The sequence below is a fragment of the Hemiscyllium ocellatum genome, assembly GCF_020745735.1.
Source record: "Hemiscyllium ocellatum isolate sHemOce1 chromosome 38 unlocalized genomic scaffold, sHemOce1.pat.X.cur. SUPER_38_unloc_5, whole genome shotgun sequence".
In the NCBI taxonomy this organism is placed as follows: Eukaryota; Metazoa; Chordata; class Chondrichthyes; order Orectolobiformes; family Hemiscylliidae; genus Hemiscyllium; species Hemiscyllium ocellatum.
In genome coordinates this window covers 3,623-25,628 of record NW_026867523.1, presented here as the reverse complement: position 1 = coordinate 25,628, position 22,006 = coordinate 3,623, and the positions used below count along the sequence as shown (strand labels likewise).

Here is a 22,006-nt window from a genome sequence, read left to right as displayed (position 1 = left end):
CTGACCCTCCGACAGTGCCCACTCCCTCAGCACTGACCCTCTGACAGTGCCCACTCCCTCAGCACTGACCCGCTGACAGTGCAGCACTCCCTCAGCTCTGCCTCAGTGTTGCTCCAGAAAGTGAAGGCCATCTTTTTCTGACAAACTCCTGCCTGGAACCCTTTCCTGAGCTGTTTTGGGAATTCAGCTTGGAATCTGGCCTGTTTTCTGAGCTGTCGACTTTTCATGAAAAATTATAGGGGTGTATTTTTATCCTCTTGTGGTCAGAGCGAATTCTGGGATCTTTTTAATCCTAACCATCTGCCCTCGATGTTTCTCAGCCCCTCCCACTCAGCCCGTGTTCTGAGAATCCAACCTTCAGTCTGACACCTTAGACATCGAACATAGAACAATCCAGAGCAGAACAGGCCCTTCGGCCCTCGATGTTGTGCTAACCTGGGAACTGATCTAAGCCCATCCCCCTACACTCTCCCATCATCATCCATGTGCTTATCTCAGGATTGTTTAAATCTCCCTGATGAGGCGGGGTTAACTACCTTAGCAGGTAGGGTATTCCACGCATAAAGAACCTGCCTCTGACATCTGTCTTAAATCTATCATCCCTCAATTTGCAGCTACGCCCCTCGTACACACTGCCATCATCATCCTAGGAAAGAGACTCTCACTGCCTACCCGATCTAATCCTCTGATCATCTTGTACGTCTCTATCAAATCCCCCCCTTAGCAACCCTCTCTCCAATGAGAACAGACCCAAGTCTCTCAGCCTTTCCTCATAAGACCTTCCCTCCAGACCAGGCAACATCCTGGTAAATCTCCTCCGCACCTTTTCCACATCCTCCCTGTAATGGGGTGACCAGAACTGGACACAATATTCCAAGTGTGGCCGCACCAGCGTTCTGTATAGTTGCAGCATGATATTGTGGCTCCGGAACTCAATCCCTCTCCCAATAAAACCTAACACACCGTATGCCTCCTTAACAGCACTGTCCACCTGGGTGGCAACTTTCAGGGATTTATGTACATGAGACTCCAAGATCCCTCTGCACATCCACACCACCAAGAATCTTTCCATTGACCCAGTACTCTGCCTTCCTGGTATTCTTCCCAAAGTGCATCACCTCACATTTAGCTGCATTGAACTCCATTTGCCACCTCTCAGCCCAATTCTGCAGTTTATCCAAGTCCTCCCACAACCTGTAACATTCTCCCACACTGTCCACTACTCCACCAACTTTAGTGTCGTCTGCAAATTGACTAATCCATTGTCCACAGGTGGCTAAACCTGCAGATGCTGGAAATCTGAACACCATGAGGAAACGCTCCAGTATCACAGAGTCCCACAGCTCAGAAACAGACCCTTCGGCCCATCCAGTCCAGGCTGACCCTAATCCCCAAACTAACCCAGTCCCCCTGCCTGCTCCTGGCCCATCTCCCTCCAACCCTTCCCTGTCCATGTCCTTATCCAAATCCCTTTTAAACGTTGTAACTGTCCCCCTCCCCCCACTTCCTCAGGAAGGTCATCCCACACACGGACCACCCTCTGGGGAAAACTGTTGCCCCTCGTGTCTTTATTAAATCCCCCTCCTCTCCCCTTAAACATGTGCCCCCCTGGTCTTCAAATCCCCCCCACCCTGGGGGAATAGACACCCCCCATTCACCCTCTCTGTCCCCCTCATGGTTTTATAAACCTCTATAAGGTCACCCCTCAGCCTCCGACGCTCCGGGGAAAAAACTCCCAGCCTCTCCAGCCTTTCGTTATAACTCCCACCCTCCCATTCCTGGCAACATCCCGGGAAATCTCTCCGGAACCCTCCCCAGTTTAATAATCTCCTTCCTATAACAGGGTGACCGGAACTGGACACAGTATTCCAGAAGGGACCTCCCCAATGTCCTGTACAACCCCAACATGACGTTCCCAACTCCTACACTCAAAGGGCTGAGCGATGAAGGGGAGGGTGTGAGACCCCTTCATCACCCCCTGTCTGTATGTGACACAGACTCCAAAGGGATTCTGTCCCTGAACCCCTGGGTCCCTCTGTTCCCCAGCACCACCCAGGGCCCTCCCATTAACTGTGTAAAACTAAAATGCAACCCCTCGCATTTATCTAGATTAAATTCCATCTGCCCCTCCTCAGCCCATTGACCCAACTGTTCAGCATCTCTGTGTAACCTCAGATAACCATCACCACTGTCCACTATCCAGCCCACCTTGGTGTTAGCCAGAGGCAGCTACCCGGAAGCGATCAGAGAGTGAGCTAGAAAGAGAAAGTTGGGCCGAAAATGTGTTGCTGGAAAAGCGCAGCACGTCAAGCAGCATCCGAGGAGCAGGAGAATCGACGTTACCTGAAGAAGAGCTCATGCCCGAAACGTCGACTCTCCTGCTCCTTGGATGCTGCCTGACCTGCTGCGCTTTTCCAGCAACACATTTTCAGCTCTGATCTCCAGCATCTGCAGCATCCTCAGAGAAAGTTGGGGCCCTTTATGGATACACTCTCAGGAGAGATTATTGATTGTTTAACTTAATTCTTTAATTTTCTAAGTTTATGTTAGGAAGGACTTTAGTTTTATTTTTGTATTTATTCTATGATGGTCTGCAGTGTTTAATGGTTTAACTCACTCTCTCTCTATTTGGACCTCAGGAATTTGTACCTGGATACCTTTATATCTAAGGTGGTACCGTGTGGGGTGGGATTATACACTTTTCACCATATGCCTGACAGAAAAAACCGAAATCTTAAAGCTCCAACAGCAACAATGGTGGGCGCTGGAATTCTGGTTTACACCTGTCTCATTAAAACATTCACTCTCCGAGAGAGTGCTGCTCTGGGGCCTGGCTTTATAACAGCACAGAGAGAGCGGGAGAGGGAGAGAGACACAGAGAGTCAGGCACTGAAAGAGAGAGAGACTGAGAGGGAGAGTGTGAGATACAAAGCTCACTCACTGCAACAATTTCAGTCTGAGACAAGATCTGAATCAGTAGTGCCCTTTATTTCACATTTCCAAGTGGGTGTGATGTCCACAAGGCAGGGACAACACACACTGAGTTCACCAAATACTCAATAGTTATATAATTTGGTTCCTTTTTTTTAAATTTGATTGATTCCTCCCCCCTCCCATTTACATCCTCCCCTTCTCTAAGACCGGTACCCATTACTGCTGTTTATCTCTTGCCTTATCCGGCCTGGTCGGTGACAAAATGCTTATTTCTGGCCTCACAAGGCCGTTTGACCTCATCCTGCTGTGGGTCATTGTTAGGCATATCCTTTACCATTATCCACCCCCTCCATCTGTGCTGCCCCTCACAGCATCTTATCATTAAGACTCTTTTAATTGGGGTTTGTTCCTGTGTTTCTGTAAACGTGGGAAACAGATGTTTATACCTACTGTTTGTACGGGCGTATCTAATTTAACTGCCTCTCCCCACAGCACCTTATCTAGTCGCCGCATTTCTATCATTGTTTTGCAGTCCCGTTTCTCTCTTGCATACGTTTTTAGCTAATACAAAAAAACAATAATGCATTTCCACCACCTAGTTCCCATTCTTGTTGACTCAGCTCCTGGCTGAAACAATTCCACACTGATGTGAGTTCGTTTACCTTGCATAATCAATTATAATTGCAGAACTGCAGAAGTAACATTACTTTACCTATATCCCAGAGAGAGAGGGAGAGAGAAAGAGAGAGAGACAGAGAGAGAGTGACTGAGAGAGAGAGACACACAGAGAGTCAGGCACAGAAAGAGAGAGACAATGAGAGAGTGCCTGAGGGAGAGACAGTGAGAGACATAGAGACAGTCAGATACAGAAAGAGAGAGACAGAGCAAGAGACTCAGAGAGACAGAGACACAGAGAGAAAGACAGAGAGAGAGACAGAAAGAGGGAGAGACACTGAGAGCGAGAGACAATGAGACAGACAGCGAGAGGGAGACTGAGAGAGAGAGAGAGATAGACAGTGAGAGAGAAACTGAGAAAGAGACAGAGAGAGAGAGACGGAGAAAGACTGAGAGAAAAAGGGAGAGAGAGACTGAGAGACTCAGACAGAGAGACAGAGAGAGACAGACTGGGAGAGAGAGACATTGAGAGACACAGAGAGACTGACAGAGAGAGACAGAGAGAGAAACTGAGAAAGAGACAGTGAGAGAGAGAGACACACTGAGAGAGAGAGAGAGACAGAGAGATTAAGTCAGAGACAGACAGAGATTGAGAGAGAGAAACTGAGAAAGAGACAGTGAAAGAGACAGAGAGAGACTGAGAGAGACACATTGAGAGAGAGACAGAGAGACTGAGAGAGAGATTGAGAGAGAGCCAGAGAGAGAGAAACTAAGAAAGAGAGAGAGAAAGAGAGAGAGAGAGACACTGAGAGAGACTGAGTCAGAGTCAGAGACAGACAGAGAGAGACAAACAGACAGCGCGGGTCAGAGTTGAGAAAGGTCGTGCTGGAAAAGCACAGCAGGTCAGGCAGCATCCGAGGAGCAGGAGATGTTGTCGTTTCAGGCAAGAGCTTTTCATCAGGAACTCCTGCTGTACTTTCCCAGAGCCACACCTTTTAACTCTGACACTCCAGCATCTGCAATCCTCACTTTCTCCGAGAGAGAGAGAGTGACAGAGACACAGACACAGAGAGAGCGAGACAGATGTCCAGCACAGAAACAGACCCTTCCGTCCAACCTGTCCATGCTGACCCAGATATCCCAACCCAATCTAGTCCCACCTGCCAGCACCCGGCCCATATCCCTCCAAACCCTTCCTATCCATGTCCCCATCCAGATGCCTCTTAAATGTTGTCATTGTACCAGACCCACCACTTCCTCTGGCAGCTCATCCCATACACGTACCACCCTCTGGGGGAAAAAGTTGCCCCTTAGGTCTCTTTTATATCTTTCCCCTCTCACCCTAAACCTATGCCCCTCTAGTTCTGGACTCCCCCATCCCAGGAAAAAGACTTTGTCTATTTACCCTCTCCATGTCCCTCATGATTGTATAAACCTCTATAAGGTCACCCCTCAGCCTCCGACGCTCCAGGGAAAACAGCCCCAGCCTGTTCAGCCTCTCCCTGTAGCTCAGACCCTCCAACCCTGGCAACATCCTTGTAAATCTTTTCTGAACCCTTTCAAGTTTCACAACATCTTTCCGATAGGAAGGAGACCAGAATTGCACCCAATATTCCAACAGTGGCCTCACCAATGTTCTGTACAGCCGCAACATGACCCTCCCAACTCCTGTACTCAATACTCTGACCAACAAAGGAAAGTATACCAAACACTGCCTTCACTATCCTATCCACCTGCGACTCCACTTTCAAGGAGCTATGAACCTGCACTCCAAGGTCTCTTTGTTCAGCAACACTCCCTAGGACCTTACCATTAAGTGTATAAGTCCTGCTAAGATTTGCTTTCCCAAAATGCAGCACCTCACATTTATCTGAATTAAACTCCATCTGCCACTTCTCAGCCCATTGGCCCATCTGGCCCAGATCCCATTTTGATTTGGACTGTACCCGATATGTGGAATTCCAATAACTGCTGGTAACACATTGGAAAATACTTCAAGGAAAACGTTGAGTCACGACACACACAGACTGAGATTTCCACAATCATTTGAACCCTTTTAGTGCGAGATGACAATTGGGAAAACCCTGGTCATGGCCCACACACCCACTCCAGTCCTGGCTCAGGATCAGATGGCTGGCCATTGGTCAGCCCCCTCCCACGTCCCCAACACTGCCCTACTCTGGATCAGAGCCCAAACCTCAGGGTTCACATATCGGGGAAACGACAGATCCCACTACAATCAAACCCACGCTACACACACACACAACTAACACTGAAACAATGCCGCACTGTCGGAGGGTCAATGCTGAGGGAGTGGGCACTGTCGGAGGGTCAATGCTGAGGGAGTGGGCACTGTCGGAGAGTCAGTGCTGAGGGAGTGGGCACTGTCGGAGGGTCAGTGCTGAAACACACGTCGCTGAGATGAAGCTTCAATCGCTGGGTAATGTAATTGATGGAATCCGGATCCTCCAGGGCAATGGTGGACGTTCTGGTCAGTCCGAGGCCTAGTTGTGGGGCGTTGGCTGAAGTATTTATATATCGGGTGGCTGCAAGTTTGTGTTTAGTGTTTGTGAGGGAAAGCACGTCATGGTTGTTTTTTTAAATGTTGTGTTGCTTTTGTGTCTTTTGACATTTAAACAGGGCGTGTGTGAGCAGCATTTGAAACGCTTGCAGGGACAGAGAGCCAGAACTGAAAGAGTCCTATGGAAAGGCTATACAGCCAGCAGGTCAAGCAGAGTATTTTGTATTTCGCCAATCAATTTGAACCAGGTTGCCAAAGATCTATTAAATTTAAATCTGATGGTTTTGACAATGTAGGACCAATTTCTCTTTTAAAAAATCTTGATATGTCATCAAAAATCTAAAAACAAATTTGCAACTGGACAAAGACCCCGAATTATTGTCTATTTCTCAACTCTGCCGCTCCTCGGACGCTGCCTGACCTGCTGTGCTTTTCCAGCACCACACTCCCGACTCTGGTTTCCAGCATCTGCCGTCCTGACTTCCTCCTATTGTGTGTTCACCCTCTCTATCCCCCTCATGATTTTATAAACCTCTATCAGGTCACCCCTCAGCCTCCGACGCTCCAGGGAAAACAGCCCCAGCCTGTTCAGCCTCTCCCTGTAGCTCAGACCCTCCAACCCTGGCAACATCCTTGTCAATCTTTTCTGAACCCTTTCGAGTTTCACAACATCTTTCCGATAGGAAGGAGACCAGAATTGCACACAATATTCCAACAGTGGCCTAACCAATGTCCTGTACAGCCGCAACATGACCCTCCCAACTCCTGTACTCAATACTCTGACCAATAAAGGAAAGCATACCAAACGCTGCCTTCACTATCCTATCTACCTGTGACTCCACTTTCAAGGAGCTATGAACCTGCACTCCAAGGTCTCTTTGTTCAGCAACACTCCCTAGGACCTTACCATTGAGCTACAGGGAGAGGCTGAACAGGCTGGGGCTGTTTTCCCTGGAACGTTGGAGGCTGAGGGGTGACCTTATAGAGGTTTATAAAATCATGAGGGGCATGGAGAGGGTAAATAGACAAGGTCTTTTCCCCCTGGGGTGGGGGAGTCCAGAACTAGAGGGACATAGGTTTAGGGTGAGAGGGGGAAGATATAAAAGGGACCTAAGGGGCAACTTTTTCCCCCAGAGGGTGGTACGTGTATGGGATGAGCTGCCAGAGGAAGTGGTGGGGGCTGGTACAATGACAGCATTTAAGAGGCATCTGGATGGGGACATGGATAGGGAGGGGTTAGAGGGATATGGGCCGGGTGCTGGCAGGTGGGACTGGATTGGGTTGGGATATCTGGGTCAGCATGGACGGGTTGGGTCGAAGGGTCTGTTTCCGTTGTACGTGACTCTATGAGGTACAAGACCCAGAGCTTGTTAACTTGGCTGGGCAGTGTGGGACCCTGCGCACATTGTTTGAGTAAAACGTTGCAACAGCAGGACCCGGCTGTGTGGGGAGACACCCCGGGAACAGTCACCCTGGACAGAGACATCTCCTGAGCTCAACAAAGCTGGGGTGCAGTGTACCGAGGAGGGACCGGACTCTGACAGCCCCTTACACACCTCACACAGAGGGTGGGGGGCGTCAGGAAGGCGTAGCCAGCAGAGGTGGGTGAGACAGGCACGGGAGGTTCCTTTAAGAGGTGTCTGGGCAGATGCCTGTGTAGGTAGGGAGCAAGGGGATACAGATGCTTCGGAATTGGGCGACAGATTTAGACAGTGGACTTGGGCTGGCTCAGGCTTGGAGGGGCCGAAGGGCCTGCTCCTGGGCTGTATATTTCCCTTTGTTCCAAAACAACGGGACAAACATCACCAGCACATTCAGTGATTAGCAAAACCGCCTGGTCAGTCGTTAAACAGGACCCCCTCCCCCCCCACCCCCCAACCCCACTCCCCCCCTGATTGGCTGGCTCCAAATAGCAAGGTCCAGAGATTACAGGATACAGGGACAAAAATATGGGAGACTTCCCTGGAGACCTGGGACAGATGGGATAGAACGGTACGAGCTCTCCCCGTTTGCAGAGAGTGAGACAGTGAGAGAGAGAAAGAACTTCACAGAGAGAGAGAGAGAGAGCGAGATCGAGAGAAAGAGAGAGAAAGAGAGAGAGAGAAACAACTTCACAAGTCACAGAGAGAGAGAAAGAGAGAGAGAAAAAGATAGAGAGAGAGAAAGAGAGAGAAAGAACTTCACAAGTCACAGAGAGAGAGAGAGAAAGAGAGAGAGAGATTGCATCAATCTCCAGGATACACAGGAAGTATGGTCAGGCTGAGGGGATGAATCGGGTTACAGAGAATGGAAAAGGTTATTGTGATTCACCTCCCAATGGCCCTGCCTTTTGTCCCTGACCCCAGGCCGAATCGCCCTGGTGTTGGACACATGCAGCAATCCGTTTATCCTGGAGCTGTTTAACCTGTTTAGGGAGACACTAGACAATCCAGCTCGGATGGAGGGCAGCTCCGACACCGTCCAGGGAGACAGCGGCACCTCGATTGGCACCACACCCACGAACATGCCCTCTCTCCACTGCCCGCACTCAGTCACAGCGCTGTGAACCACTTCCAAACCACGCTGGTTAGCGTGGGGATCTGTGCCGTGACTGTGAGCTGGGTGTGAGGGTGTCCACCCCACCTCCCCTCCCCTCCCCACCCCAGAGCCAGTCTGTGTTACTGCGGGATCACAGGGGAAGGATCAGACATGAAAGAAACATGACAGGATTCCCTCGAAGATCACCACGCAGTGGCTTCCCTCTCAAATAGACAAGGTCTTTTCCCTGGGGGTGGGGAAGGGGTCTAGGTTTAAGGTGAGAGGGGAAAGAGGCCTAAGGGGCAACGTTTTCCCCCAGAGGGTGGTAGGTGTATGGAATGAGCTGCCAGAGGAAGTGGTGGAGGCTGGTACAAGGACAGCATGTAAAGGAATTTGGATGGGGCCATGAATAGGGAGGGTTTGGAGGGATATGGATAAAGTACTGGAAACTGGGACTAGGTTAGGATGTCTGGGTCAGCATGGATGGGTTGGGCTGAAGGGTCTATGCTGTACAGCTCTGTGACTCTCTGACAGAGACAGAGGGACAGACAGGGACACAGAGAGAGAGAGACAGAGACAGACAGGAGAGAGTCACATACCTGCTTAGAGTTGACTCCCTGCTGATCTCAGCTCTGAGTCACTTCTGTGCCGCGTGTGGGAATCCTAGGGATCCTTTCTATCACAATCACTGCTTTGTGTAAAGCACACACATTCATCCGCCCCCACACACATTCATCCGCTGTGTTAATCAGCGATTCACCCTCTCTCTCCCTCTCTCTGTGTCTCTCTCTCTCTCTCCCCTACACTCTCTCTCTTTCCCCTCTCTCCTGCGGTCTCTCTGTCCCTCTCTCTCTCTCACTGTTTCTCTCTCTCTCTCTCTCCCCTAGTCTCTCTGTCCCTATCTGTCTCTCCTTCTTTCTCCGTTCCCCCCCCCTCTCTCTCCCCTACACTCTCTCTCTTTCCCCTCTCTCCTGCGGTCTCTCTGTCCCTCTCTCTCTTTCACTGTTTCTCTCTCTCTCTCTCTCCCCCTCTCTGTCTGTCTCTCTCCCTGGGTCCTTCGGTCCCCCTGCCTCCCTCTCTCTCTCTCTCTCTGTCTCTCTCTCTCTGTCTCTCTCTCACACACACACACAGTCACTTGTCTCTGCAGTGGCCCTCTCTAATTCTCCTTCTGTCCCCCTTGTCTCTCCCACTCCCTCTCTTTCCCACTCTCTCTTTCTCTCCCTCTCTCTCTCGTCTCTTTCTCACACAGTCTCCCTCCAGCCCACTCTGCGTCTCACTGTCTCACACCACACTCTCTCTTTCCTCCCCTCTCCCATCCTCACAATCTACTTCTTTTTTTCTCTCCCTCACGTTCTATCCATCTCCTCTCGCCCCCTCACACACTTGGGTGAGTTTGCTCTCTCTATGTCTCCTTTCCTGCTCTCCTTTCTGCCTGCCCCAGCCTGGTCTAACTCCAGAGCACACCCAGGGCCAGGCTCAGCTCCTGTCGGCTTTAATGATTGAACCGAACTTTTAATAACATCCTGTTCTGAAACATTACTACATTCCTCTGGAGTAGGTGGACTTCCGGGAACCCCTGCCCAAAGTCCATAGGGAGATCAAAAATCTGATATGACAGACTCCGAGACAGAAATGTTCCTGGATTCTGAATTTCCAGCTGAAAACGCTGCTCATTCAACATTTCACAACTAACAGCAGGGTCAGTGCTGAGGGAGTGGGCACTGTCGGAGGGTCAGTGCTGAGGGAGTGGGCACTGTCAGAGGGTCAGTGCTGAGGGAGTGGGCACTGTCGGAGGGTCAGTGCTGAGGGAGTGGGCACTGTGCGAGGGTCCCTCACTAAAACTCTCTCCCTCTTTGTCCTGTGTAAAATTACTGATGAAAACGCCTTAATCTTGAATGATGTCAGGGTGGGTCTTGGTTCCGGACCCTGAGGGGGATTTACTTTGGGAACTGACGGATCCTGTGTCGGCGTTTCCTCTCTGTTCTCCCAGAAGTTGTGTCTGATGTGAAACCTCCCAGGAAGACCAACCCTGACAGATGTGAGAAAGGTGGGAGTGAATGCACCCACACACGGAGCAGACATGTTCCCACAGTGTTGGGAGGGACTGGCAGTCTGTGTGTGTGTGTGGGAGAGTGTGGGGTCTGCTATCTGCATGTGTGTGCTTGTTTCTGTCTGTAAATGGGACAATTTCCATTCTATAATCAACGGCATTGCTTCACCTCACTATCTCTGTAACTATCTCCGACCCCTACAGCCCCTCCCCACCTCTGCAACCTCATCCATCCCCTACACCCCTCCCTATCTCTATAAACCCCTCCAGCCCCTACACCCCCTCCCTATCTCTGTAACTCCCTCCAGCCCCTACACCCCCTCCCTATCTCTGTCACCCCCTCCAGCCCCTACACCCCCTCCCTATCTCTGTCACCCCCTCCAGCCCCTACACCCCCTCCCTACTCTGTAACCCCCTCCATCCCCTCCACCCCCCTTCCTATCTCTGTAACCCCCTCCAGCCCCTCCACCCCCTCCCTATCCCTGTGACCCCCTCCAGCCCCTACACCCCCTCCCTATCTCTGTCACCCCCTCCAGCCCCTACACCCCCTCCCTATCTCTGTAACCCCCTCCAGCCCCTACACCCCCTCCCTATCTCTGTAACCCCCTCCAGCCCCTACACCCCCTCCCTATCTCTGTAACTCCCTCCAGCCCCTACACCTCCTCCCTATCTCTGTAACCCCCTCCAGCCCCTACACCCCCTCCCTATCTCTGTAACTCCCTCCAGCCCCTCCACCCCCTCCCTATCTCTGTCACCCCCTCCAGCCCCTCCACCCCCTACTATCCCCTTGAACCTTCATCACATTTCCCATAATGCTCCTGTATTCAGTGTTGGGACCAATCCCAGTTCCCAGGACATTGATGCCGATGACGTCTGACACAGAACTGTTGGTGCTGCCAATCGGAAACTGAAACAGAAATTGCTGGAGAAACTCAGTAGGTCTGGCCACTTCGATGGAGAGAGAAAGGAGACTTGATGTTTCGAGTCCAGTGACTCTCGGTCAGATCCCTCCATGCGGTTGTAGGCCAGTCAGTCCAGTGACACTCAGCGGGGCATCCTGACATTTCTCCCCAAAGACCACAGGGGCTCTGGAAGTATGACATCTGAACATATCTGTAAAGTTTCAAAGTCCCAAATATCATCCTTTTCACTTCGGTGGGGTTGTGGACCGTGCTGAAGGATGTTGCAGGTTACAGAGGGACATAGATCAGCTGCAGAGCTGGGCTGAGAGGTGGCAAATGGAGTTTAATGAGGAAAAGTGTGAGGTGATTCACTTTGGAAGGAGTAACAGGAATACGGAGCACTCGGCTAACGGTAAGATTCTCTGTCGTGTAGATGGACAGGGAGATCCCGGTGTCCAGGTACATAGATCCCTGAAAGTTGCCACCCAGATTGATAGGGTTGTTAGGAAGGCGTACGGTGTGTTAGCTTTTATTGGGAGAGGGATTGGGTTTCGGAGCCATGAGGTCATGCTGCAGCTGTACAAAACTCTGGTGTGGCCGTACTTGGAGTACTGTGTACAGTTCTGGTCACCGTGTTATAGGGAGGATGTGGGAGCTTTGGAGAGGGGGCCGAGGAGATTTACCGGGATGGTGCCTGGTCTGGAGGGAAGGTCTTACGAGGAAAGGCTGAGGGACTTGAGGCTGTCGGAGGGTCAGTGCTGAGGGAGTGGGCTCTGTCGGAGGTCAGTGCTGAGGGAGTGGGCACTGTCGGAGGGTCAGTGCTGAGGGAGTGGGCTCTGTCGGAGGGTCAGTGCTGAGGGAGTGGGCACTGTCGGAGGGTCAGTGCTGAGGGAGTGGGCACTGTCGGAGGGTCAGTGCTGAAGGAGCGGGCACTGTGCGAAGGTCCCTCACTAAAACACTCTCCCTCTTTCTCCTGTGTTGTATTACTGATGAAAACGCCTTAATCTTGAATGATGTCAGGGTGGGTCTTGGTTCCGGACCCTGAGGGGGATTTACTTTGGGAACTGACGGATCCTGTGTCGGCGTTTCCTCTCTGTTCTCCCAGAAGTTGTGTCTGATGTGAAACCTCCCAGGAAGACCAACCCTGACAGATGTGAGAAAGGTGGGAGTGAGTGCACCCACACACGGAGCAGACATGTTCCCACAGTGTTGGGAGGGACTGGCAGTCTGTGTGTGTGTGTGGGAGAGTGTGGGGTCTGCTATCTGCATGTGTGTGCTTGTTTCTGTCTGTAAATGGGACAATTTCCATTCTATAATCAACGGCATTGCTTCACCTCACTATCTCTGTAACTATCTCCGACCCCTACAGCCCCTCCCTATCTCTGCAACCTCATCCATCCCCTACACCCCTCCCTATCTCTATAAACCCCTCCAGTCCCTACACCCCCTCCCTATCTCTGTAACTCCCTCCAGCCCCTACACCCCCTCCCTATCTCTGTCACCCCCTCCAGCCCCTACACCCCTTCCCTATCTCTGTCACCCCCTCCAGCCCCTACACCCCCTCCCTACTCTGTAACCCCCTCCATCCCCTCCACCCCCCTTCCTATCTCTGTAACCCCCTCCAGCCCCTACACCCCCTCCATATCTCTGTAACCCCCTCCAGCCCCTCCACCCCCTCCCTATCCCTGTGACCCCCTCCAGCCCCTACACCCCCTCCCTATCTCTGTCACCCCCTCCAGCCCCTACACCCCCTCCCTATCTCTGTAACCCCCTCCAGCCCCTACACCCCCTCCCTATCTCTGTAACCCCCTCCAGCCCCTACACCCCCTCCCTATCTCTGTAACCCCCTCCAGCCTCTACACCCCCTCCCTATCTCTGTAACTCCCTCCAGCCCCTACACCTCCTCCCTATCTCTGTAACCCCCTCCAGCCCCTACACCCCCTCCCTATCTCTGTAACCCCCTCCAGCCCCTCCACCCCCTCCCTGTCTCTGTCACCCCCTCCAGCCCCTCCACCCCCTACTATCCCCTTGAACCTTCATCACATTTCCCATAATGCTCCTGTATTCAGTGTTGGGACCAATCCCAGTTCCCAGGACATTGATGCCGATGACGTCTGACACAGAACTGTTGGTGCTGCCAATCGGAAACTGAAACAGAAATTGCTGGAGAAACTCAGTAGGTCTGGCCACTTCGATGGAGAGAGAAAGGAGACTTGATGTTTCGAGTCCAGTGACTCTCGGTCAGATCCCTCCATGCGGTTGTAGGCCAGTCAGTCCAGTGACACTCAGCGGGGCATCCTGACATTTCTCCCCAAAGACCACAGGGGCTCTGGAAGTATGACATCTGAACATATCTGTAAAGTTTCAAAGTCCCAAATATCATCCTTTTCACTTCGGTGGGGTTGTGGACCGTGCTGAAGGATGTTGCAGGTTACAGAGGGACATAGATCAGCTGCAGAGCTGGGCTGAGAGGTGGCAAATGGAGTTTAATGAGGAAAAGTGTGAGGTGATTCACTTTGGAAGGAGTAACAGGAATACGGAGCACTCGGCTAACGGTAAGATTCTCTGTCGTGTAGATGGACAGGGAGATCCCGGTGTCCAGGTACATAGATCCCTGAAAGTTGCCACCCAGATTGATAGGGTTGTTAGGAAGGCGTACGGTGTGTTAGCTTTTATTGGGAGAGGGATTGGGTTTCGGAGCCATGAGGTCATGCTGCAGCTGTACAAAACTCTGGTGTGGCCGTACTTGGAGTACTGTGTACAGTTCTGGTCACCGTGTTATAGGGAGGATGTGGGAGCTTTGGAGAGGGGGCCGAGGAGATTTACCGGGATGGTGCCTGGTCTGGAGGGAAGGTCTTACGAGGAAAGGCTGAGGGACTTGAGGCTGTCGGAGGGTCAGTGCTGAGGGAGTGGGCTCTGTCGGAGGTCAGTGCTGAGGGAGTGGGCACTGTCGGAGGGTCAGTGCTGAGGGAGTGGGCTCTGTCGGAGGGTCAGTGCTGAGGGAGTGGGCACTGTCGGAGGGTCAGTGCTGAGGGAGTGGGCACTGTCGGAGGGTCAGTGCTGAAGGAGCGGGCACTGTGCGAAGGTCCCTCACTAAAACACTCTCCCTCTTTCTCCTGTGTTGTATTACTGATGAAAACGCCTTAATCTTGAATGATGTCAGGGTGGGTCTTGGTTCCGGACCCTGAGGGGGATTTACTTTGGGAACTGACGGATCCTGTGTCGGCGTTTCCTCTCTGTTCTCCCAGAAGTTGTGTCTGATGTGAAACCTCCCAGGAAGACCAACCCTGACAGATGTGAGAAAGGTGGGAGTGAGTGCACCCACACACGGAGCAGACATGTTCCCACAGTGTTGGGAGGGACTGGCAGTCTGTGTGTGTGTGTGGGAGAGTGTGGGGTCTGCTATCTGCATGTGTGTGCTTGTTTCTGTCTGTAAATGGGACAATTTCCATTCTATAATCAACGGCATTGCTTCACCTCACTATCTCTGTAACTATCTCCGACCCCTACAGCCCCTCCCTATCTCTGCAACCTCATCCATCCCCTACACCCCTCCCTATCTCTATAAACCCCTCCAGTCCCTACACCCCCTCCCTATCTCTGTAACCCCCTCCAGCCCCTACACCCCCTCCCTATCTCTGTAACCCCCTCCAGCCCCTACACCCCCTCCCTATCTCTGTCACCCCCTCCAGCCCCTACACCCCCTCCCTACTCTGTAACCCCCTCCATCCCCTCCACCCCCCTTCCTATCTCTGTAACCCCCTCCAGCCCCTACACCCCCTCCATATCTCTGTAACCCCCTCCAGCCCCTCCACCCCCTCCCTATCCCTGTGACCCCCTCCAGCCCCTACACCCCCTCCCTATCTCTGTCACCCCCTCCAGCCCCTACACCCCCTCCCTATCTCTGTAACCCCCTCCAGCCCCTACACCCCCTCCCTATCTCTGTAACCCCCTCCAGCCTCTACACCCCCTCCCTATCTCTGTAACTCCCTCCAGCCCCTACACCTCCTCCCTATCTCTGTAACCCCCTCCAGCCCCTACACCCCCTCCCTATCTCTGTAACCCCCTCCAGCCCCTCCACCCCCTCCCTATCTCTGTCACCCCCTCCAGCCCCTCCACCCCCTACTATCCCCTTGAACCTTCATCACATTTCCCATAATGCTCCTGTATTCAGTGTTGGGACCAATCCCAGTTCCCAGGACATTGATGCCGATGACGTCTGACACAGAACTGTTGGTGCTGCCAATCGGAAACTGAAACAGAAATTGCTGGAGAAACTCAGTAGGTCTGGCCACTTCGATGGAGAGAGAAAGGAGACTTGATGTTTCGAGTCCAGTGACTCTCGGTCAGATCCCTCCATGCGGTTGTAGGCCAGTCAGTCCAGTGACACTCAGCGGGGCATCCTGACATTTCTCCCCAAAGACCACAGGGGCTCTGGAAGTATGACATCTGAACATATCTGTAAAGTTTCAAAGTCCCAAATATCATCCTTTTCACTTCGGTGGGGTTGTGGACCGTGCTGAAGGATGTTGCAGGTTACAGAGGGACATAGATCAGCTGCAGAGCTGGGCTGAGAGGTGGCAAATGGAGTTTAATGAGGAAAAGTGTGAGGTGATTCACTTTGGAAGGAGTAACAGGAATACGGAGCACTCGGCTAACGGTAAGATTCTCTGTCGTGTAGATGGACAGGGAGATCCCGGTGTCCAGGTACATAGATCCCTGAAAGTTGCCACCCAGATTGATAGGGTTGTTAGGAAGGCGTACGGTGTGTTAGCTTTTATTGGGAGAGGGATTGGGTTTCGGAGCCATGAGGTCATGCTGCAGCTGTACAAAACTCTGGTGTGGCCGTACTTGGAGTACTGTGTACAGTTCTGGTCACCGTGTTATAGGAAGGACGTGGGAGCTTTGGAGAGGGGGCCGAGGAGATTTACCGGGATGGTGCCTGGTCTGGAGGGAAGGTCTTACGAGGAAAGGCTGAGGGACTTGAGGCTGTCGGAGGGTCAGTGCTGAGGGAGTGGGCTCTGTCGGAGGTCAGTGCTGAGGGAGTGGGCACTGTCGGAGGGTCAGTGCTGAGGGAGTGGGCTCTGTCGGAGGGTCAGTGCTGAGGGAGTGGGCACTGTCGGAGGGTCAGTGCTGAGGGAGTGGGCACTGTCGGAGGGTCAGTGCTGAAGGAGCGGGCACTGTGCGAAGGTCCCTCACTAAAACACTCTCCCTCTTTCTCCTGTGTTGTATTACTGATGAAAACGCCTTAATCTTGAATGATGTCAGGGTGGGTCTTGGTTCCGGACCCTGAGGGGGATTTACTTTGGGAACTGACGGATCCTGTGTCGGCGTTTCCTCTCTGTTCTCCCAGAAGTTGTGTCTGATGTGAAACCTCCCAGGAAGACCAACCCTGACAGATGTGAGAAAGGTGGGAGTGAGTGCACCCACACACGGAGCAGACATGTTCCCACAGTGTTGGGAGGGACTGGCAGTCTGTGTGTGTGTGTGGGAGAGTGTGGGGTCTGCTATCTGCATGTGTGTGCTTGTTTCTGTCTGTAAATGGGACAATTTCCATTCTATAATCAACGGCATTGCTTCACCTCACTATCTCTGTAACTATCTCCGACCCCTACAGCCCCTCCCTATCTCTGCAACCTCATCCATCCCCTACACCCCTCCCTATCTCTATAAACCCCTCCAGTCCCTACACCCCCTCCCTATCTCTGTAACCCCCTCCAGCCCCTACACCCCCTCCCTATCTCTGTAACCCCCTCCAGCCCCTACACCCCCTCCCTATCCCTGTAACCCCCTCCAGCCCCTCCACCCCCTCCCTATCTCTGTAACCCCCTCCAGCCCCTACACCCCCCTCCCTATCCCTGTAACCCCCTTCAGCCCCTACACCCCCCCTCCCTATCTCTGTCACCCCCTCCAGCCCCTCCACCCCCTACTATCCCCTTGAACCTTCATCACATTTCCCATAATGCTCCTGTATTCAGTGTTGGGACCAATCCCAGTTCCCAGGACATTGATGCCGATGACGTCTGACACAGAACTGTTGGTGCTGCCAATCGGAAACTGAAACAGAAATTGCTGGAGAAACTCAGTAGGTCTGGCCACTTCGATGGAGAGAGAAAGGAGACTTGATGTTTCGAGTCCAGTGACTCTCGGTCAGATCCCTCCATGCGGTTGTAGGCCAGTCAGTCCAGTGACACTCAGCGGGGCATCCTGACATTTCTCCCCAAAGACCACAGGGGCTCTGGAAGTATGACATCTGAACATATCTGTAAAGTTTCAAAGTCCCAAATATCATCCTTTTCACTTCGGTGGGGTTGTGGACCGTGCTGAAGGATGTTGCAGGTTACAGAGGGACATAGATCAGCTGCAGAGCTGGGCTGAGAGGTGGCAAATGGAGTTTAATGAGGAAAAGTGTGAGGTGATTCACTTTGGAAGGAGTAACAGGAATACGGAGCACTCGGCTAACGGTAAGATTCTCTGTCGTGTAGATGGACAGGGAGATCCCGGTGTCCAGGTACATAGATCCCTGAAAGTTGCCACCCAGATTGATAGGGTTGTTAGGAAGGCGTACGGTGTGTTAGCTTTTATTGGGAGAGGGATTGAGTTTCGGAGCCATGAGATCATGCTGCAGCTGTACAAAACTCTGGTGTGGCCGTACTTGGAGTACTGTGTACAGTTCTGGTCACCGTGTTATAGGGAGGATGTGGGAGCTTTGGAAAGGGGGCCGAGGAGATTTACCGGGATGGTGCCTGGTCTGGAGGGAAGGTCTTACGAGGAAAGGCTGAGGGACTTGAGGCTGTTCTCGTTAGAGAGAAGAAGGTTGAGAGGTGACTGAATTGAGACAGAGAAGATAATCAGAGGGTGAGATCGGGTGGGCAGGGAGAGCCTTTTCCCTCAGATGGTGATGGTTAGCACGAGGGGACACAGCTTTAAACTGAGGGGTGATCGATATAGGACAGATGTCAGAGGGAGTTTCTTTACTCAGAGAGTAGGAGGGCTGTGGGACACACTGACTGCAACAGGAGTAAACGCGCCAACTTTAAGGGCATTTAAATGGCCATTGGATAAACGTATGGATCCCACCCACACACGCCCCTCACCCCTATCCCCGTAACTCCACATTACCCATGGCCAATCCACCCTGACCTGCACATCCCTGGACACTATGGGACAATTTCCCATGGCCAACCCACCCTAACCTGCACATCCCTGGACACTATGGGACAATTTCCCATGGCCAATCCACCCTAACCTGCACATCCCTGGACGCTATGGGGCAATTTCCCATGGCCAATCCACCCTAACCTGTACATCCCGGGACACTATGGGACAATTTCCCATGGCCAACCCACCCTAACCTGCACATCCCTGGGCACTATGGGACAATTTCCCATGGCCAATCCACCCTAACCTGCACATCCCTGGGCACTATGGGACAATTTCCCATTGCCAATCCACCCTCACCTGCACATCCCTGGACACTATGGGACAATTTCCCATGGCCAATCCACCCTAACCTGCACATCCCTGGACACTATGGGACAATTTCCCATGGCCAATCCACCCTAACCTGCACATCCCTGGACACTATGGGACAATTTCCCATGGCCAATCCACCCTAACCTGCACATCCCTGGACACTGTGGGACAGTTTCCCATGGCTAATCCACCCTAACCTGTACATCCCTGGACACTATGGGACAATTTCCCATGGCCAACCCACCCTAACCTGCACATCCCTGGGCCCTATGGGACAATTTCCCATGGCCAACCCACCCTAACCTGCACATCCCTGGGCACTATGGGACAATTTCCCACGGCCAATCCACCCTAACCTGCACATCCCTGGGCACTATGGGACAATTTCCCACGGCCAATACACCCTAACCTGCACATCCCTGGACACTATGGGACAATTTCCCATGGCCAATCCACCCTAACCTGTACATCCCTGGGCACTATGGGACAATTTCCCACGGCCAATCCACCCTAACCTGCACACCTCTGGTCTGAGAGAGGAAACCCGTGCAGACATGGGGAGAATGTGCAAACTCCACACAGTTGCCCAAGGGTGGGATCGAACCTGCCCCCCTGGCACTAGGAGACAGCAGTGCTGACCTCTGAGGTACCAGGGTTTAGAAGCAGTAGTAAGATTGAAATGTGTACATGCTGTGGAAAGGCTGGCCTGGTTATGGGCCAGGCGGGATTGGAATGCAAAATGGGACTGGAATATTTAGGAGGTGGAATTTGACTGTTACAGACAGAGTGGAAGCTTTCCCTGTGCTGTAGCTGTCTACAACTCTCTCTCTCTCACTCTCTCTATTTATCTCTCTCGCTCCCTGTTTTGCTCTTGCTCACTCTCTCTGTCTGTCTGTCTCTCTTTTTCTGTCTGTCTGTCTCTCTTTTAGTCTGTCTGTCTCTCTCTGTCTGTCTGTCTCCCTTTTGCGCTCTCTCTCGCTTGCTCTATTTGTCTGTGTGTTTGTCTCACGCTCTCTTTAAAATAATGGGATGACACTGCAGTAAAGGCTGCTGTAGAAAACACAAACACTGAGCCCAGAGAGGAGGTGATGGCACGGTCTTGGTCAGCATGATGTGGAGATGCCGGTGTGGGCCTGGGGTGTATACAGTTAAAAATCACACAGCACCAGGTTACTGTCCAACAGGTTTAATTGGAAGCACACTAGCTTTCGGAGCATTGCTCCTTCATCAGGGAACTAGTGGGCAGGGTCATAGGACTCATAGCACACTCACACTCACACACACTCACACACTACACACACACACACACACACACCTCTTGAGGACCCTGGGTGGTTATCCTGGGTAATGGAGGGTTTCTAAAGCAGCGTGATGTCAATGGTGTGGGTTCAAGTCCCACCCGCGGCTGAGGTGACCAGGAAAAACTCTCCTTCTCAACCTTTCCTCTCGCCTGTGGCGTGGTGACCCTCAGGGGTTAAACCCCCTCCAGTGGGTCTGTCTCTCTGTGATGAGAGTATGGTCCTGTAATGATTATGGCAACTTTAGCTTCATTAGGATCCAGGACGTCCCTCCACAGCTCGTTGACCTTGGGATGCAGGTACACTGTTCCTCGAAAGTGGCGTGACATGTCGACAGGAGGGCAGGTTTAGCTGAAGGCTCGGATTTGGTGCTGGTCACCTTGATGGCCGGTTCCCCAGGCTGTGGTAACATTGCTGTGGTCCACTGTCTTACTGTTGTACACACCCAGTCCGTTGCGGACTGACAGTTGGACCCTTTATAGAAAGGCCCTCCCAAAATTTACGGTATCTCGGTCTTCGCCCCCATCTGACCGAGGATTCCCGTCATCTCCCAGAATGCCTCTTCATGCCACACTGACAGAAGGATGTGGACGCTTTGGAGAGGGTAGGGAAGAGGTGGACCAGGGAGTGCGTGTTAAGTACAAGGAGAGATGTGACAAACTTGGATTGTTTTCACTGGAACGTCAGAGGCTGAGGGGGCGAGCTGATAGAAGTTTCTAAGATTGTGAACAGCATGGACAGAGTGGGAAGTATGGGGCTTTAACCCAGGGTCAGTCACTAGGGGGACACAGGCTCAAGGTGTGAGGGTGAGGGGGGGTGTTTAAAAGAGATGGGCGAGGCAGGTTTTTCACACAAGGAGGGAGGTGAGTCCTGTTACGCACTGCCAGGGGAAGCCGATACAACAGCAGCATTCCCCCCGGACGGATACAGGAATAGGAAGGGGATGGGGGATACGTATCCTGTAAGGGAAGGCAGTTTTAGTATGGGTGGTCAAAATATGTCAGCACACACTGGGAGGGCTGAAGGAGCTGTTGTTGTGCTCTAGGGTGGCAGTGTCTCATACTAAGGGGGCGTAGGTTAAAGGTGAAGGGGAAAAGTTTAAAGGAAACGTGTGAAGCAAGTTTTGTTTTTACACAGAGCAGGTGGGAGCTGAGGGAGCAAAACCCATCCCTTCAGGCCCACAGGAAGAGTCTGGTACAACTTGCCCCTTAACCTTAAACAAGGAGCCTTCCTTGCCTGGTCCTGTTAGCACGTTACAGGTTTGGCTGTTAATGACCCACTGAAATCCACACAAAGCCAAAGACATCCTGTTTGCTATTGGGAACGCCAGGTCAGGGGAGGGAGAGCACGCAGGGGAGTGTGCATTTACCATCCTTATCCCTCTGGTATGGTCTGGAGATTTTGTTTTGTGTTGTACAAGGGAAGTGGTTTGTTACTAGGGTGGGGGAATAGCTTTCCAGTGATTTCATTGCCTCCCAGCAGCCCTGGCATCTGCCATGTTCAAACATGCGGGCAGAGCAGGGACGTGGACTGATCGCTGCCTCATTAACCCCTCCATCTCCAAGCTCAATTCAGTTCAGACACAGTCACCTCCCCTTTGTGAGTTTGTGATGTACAGCATGGACACAGATCCTTCAGTACAATAGGAAACACTGACTCTCCTGCCCCTCGGATGCTGCCTGACCTGCTGTGC

The 22,006-nt window shown here is 52.2% G+C and overlaps 1 protein-coding gene across 6 annotated transcripts in view; it reads right to left on the bottom strand.

The window, feature by feature from the left end:
• LOC132808781 (CD276 antigen-like) overlaps positions 1-10,077 on the bottom strand; it is a 29,003-nt gene extending 18,926 nt beyond the window's left edge. For all 6 annotated transcript variants that reach the window (XR_009642150.1, XM_060822229.1, XM_060822231.1 and 3 more), the window contains exon 1: positions 9,187-10,077. The gene's annotated coding sequence lies outside the window, so the exon portion shown is untranslated. The remainder of the gene's footprint in view (positions 1-9,186) is intronic.
• Between the last annotated feature and the right edge of the window lie 11,929 nt (positions 10,078-22,006).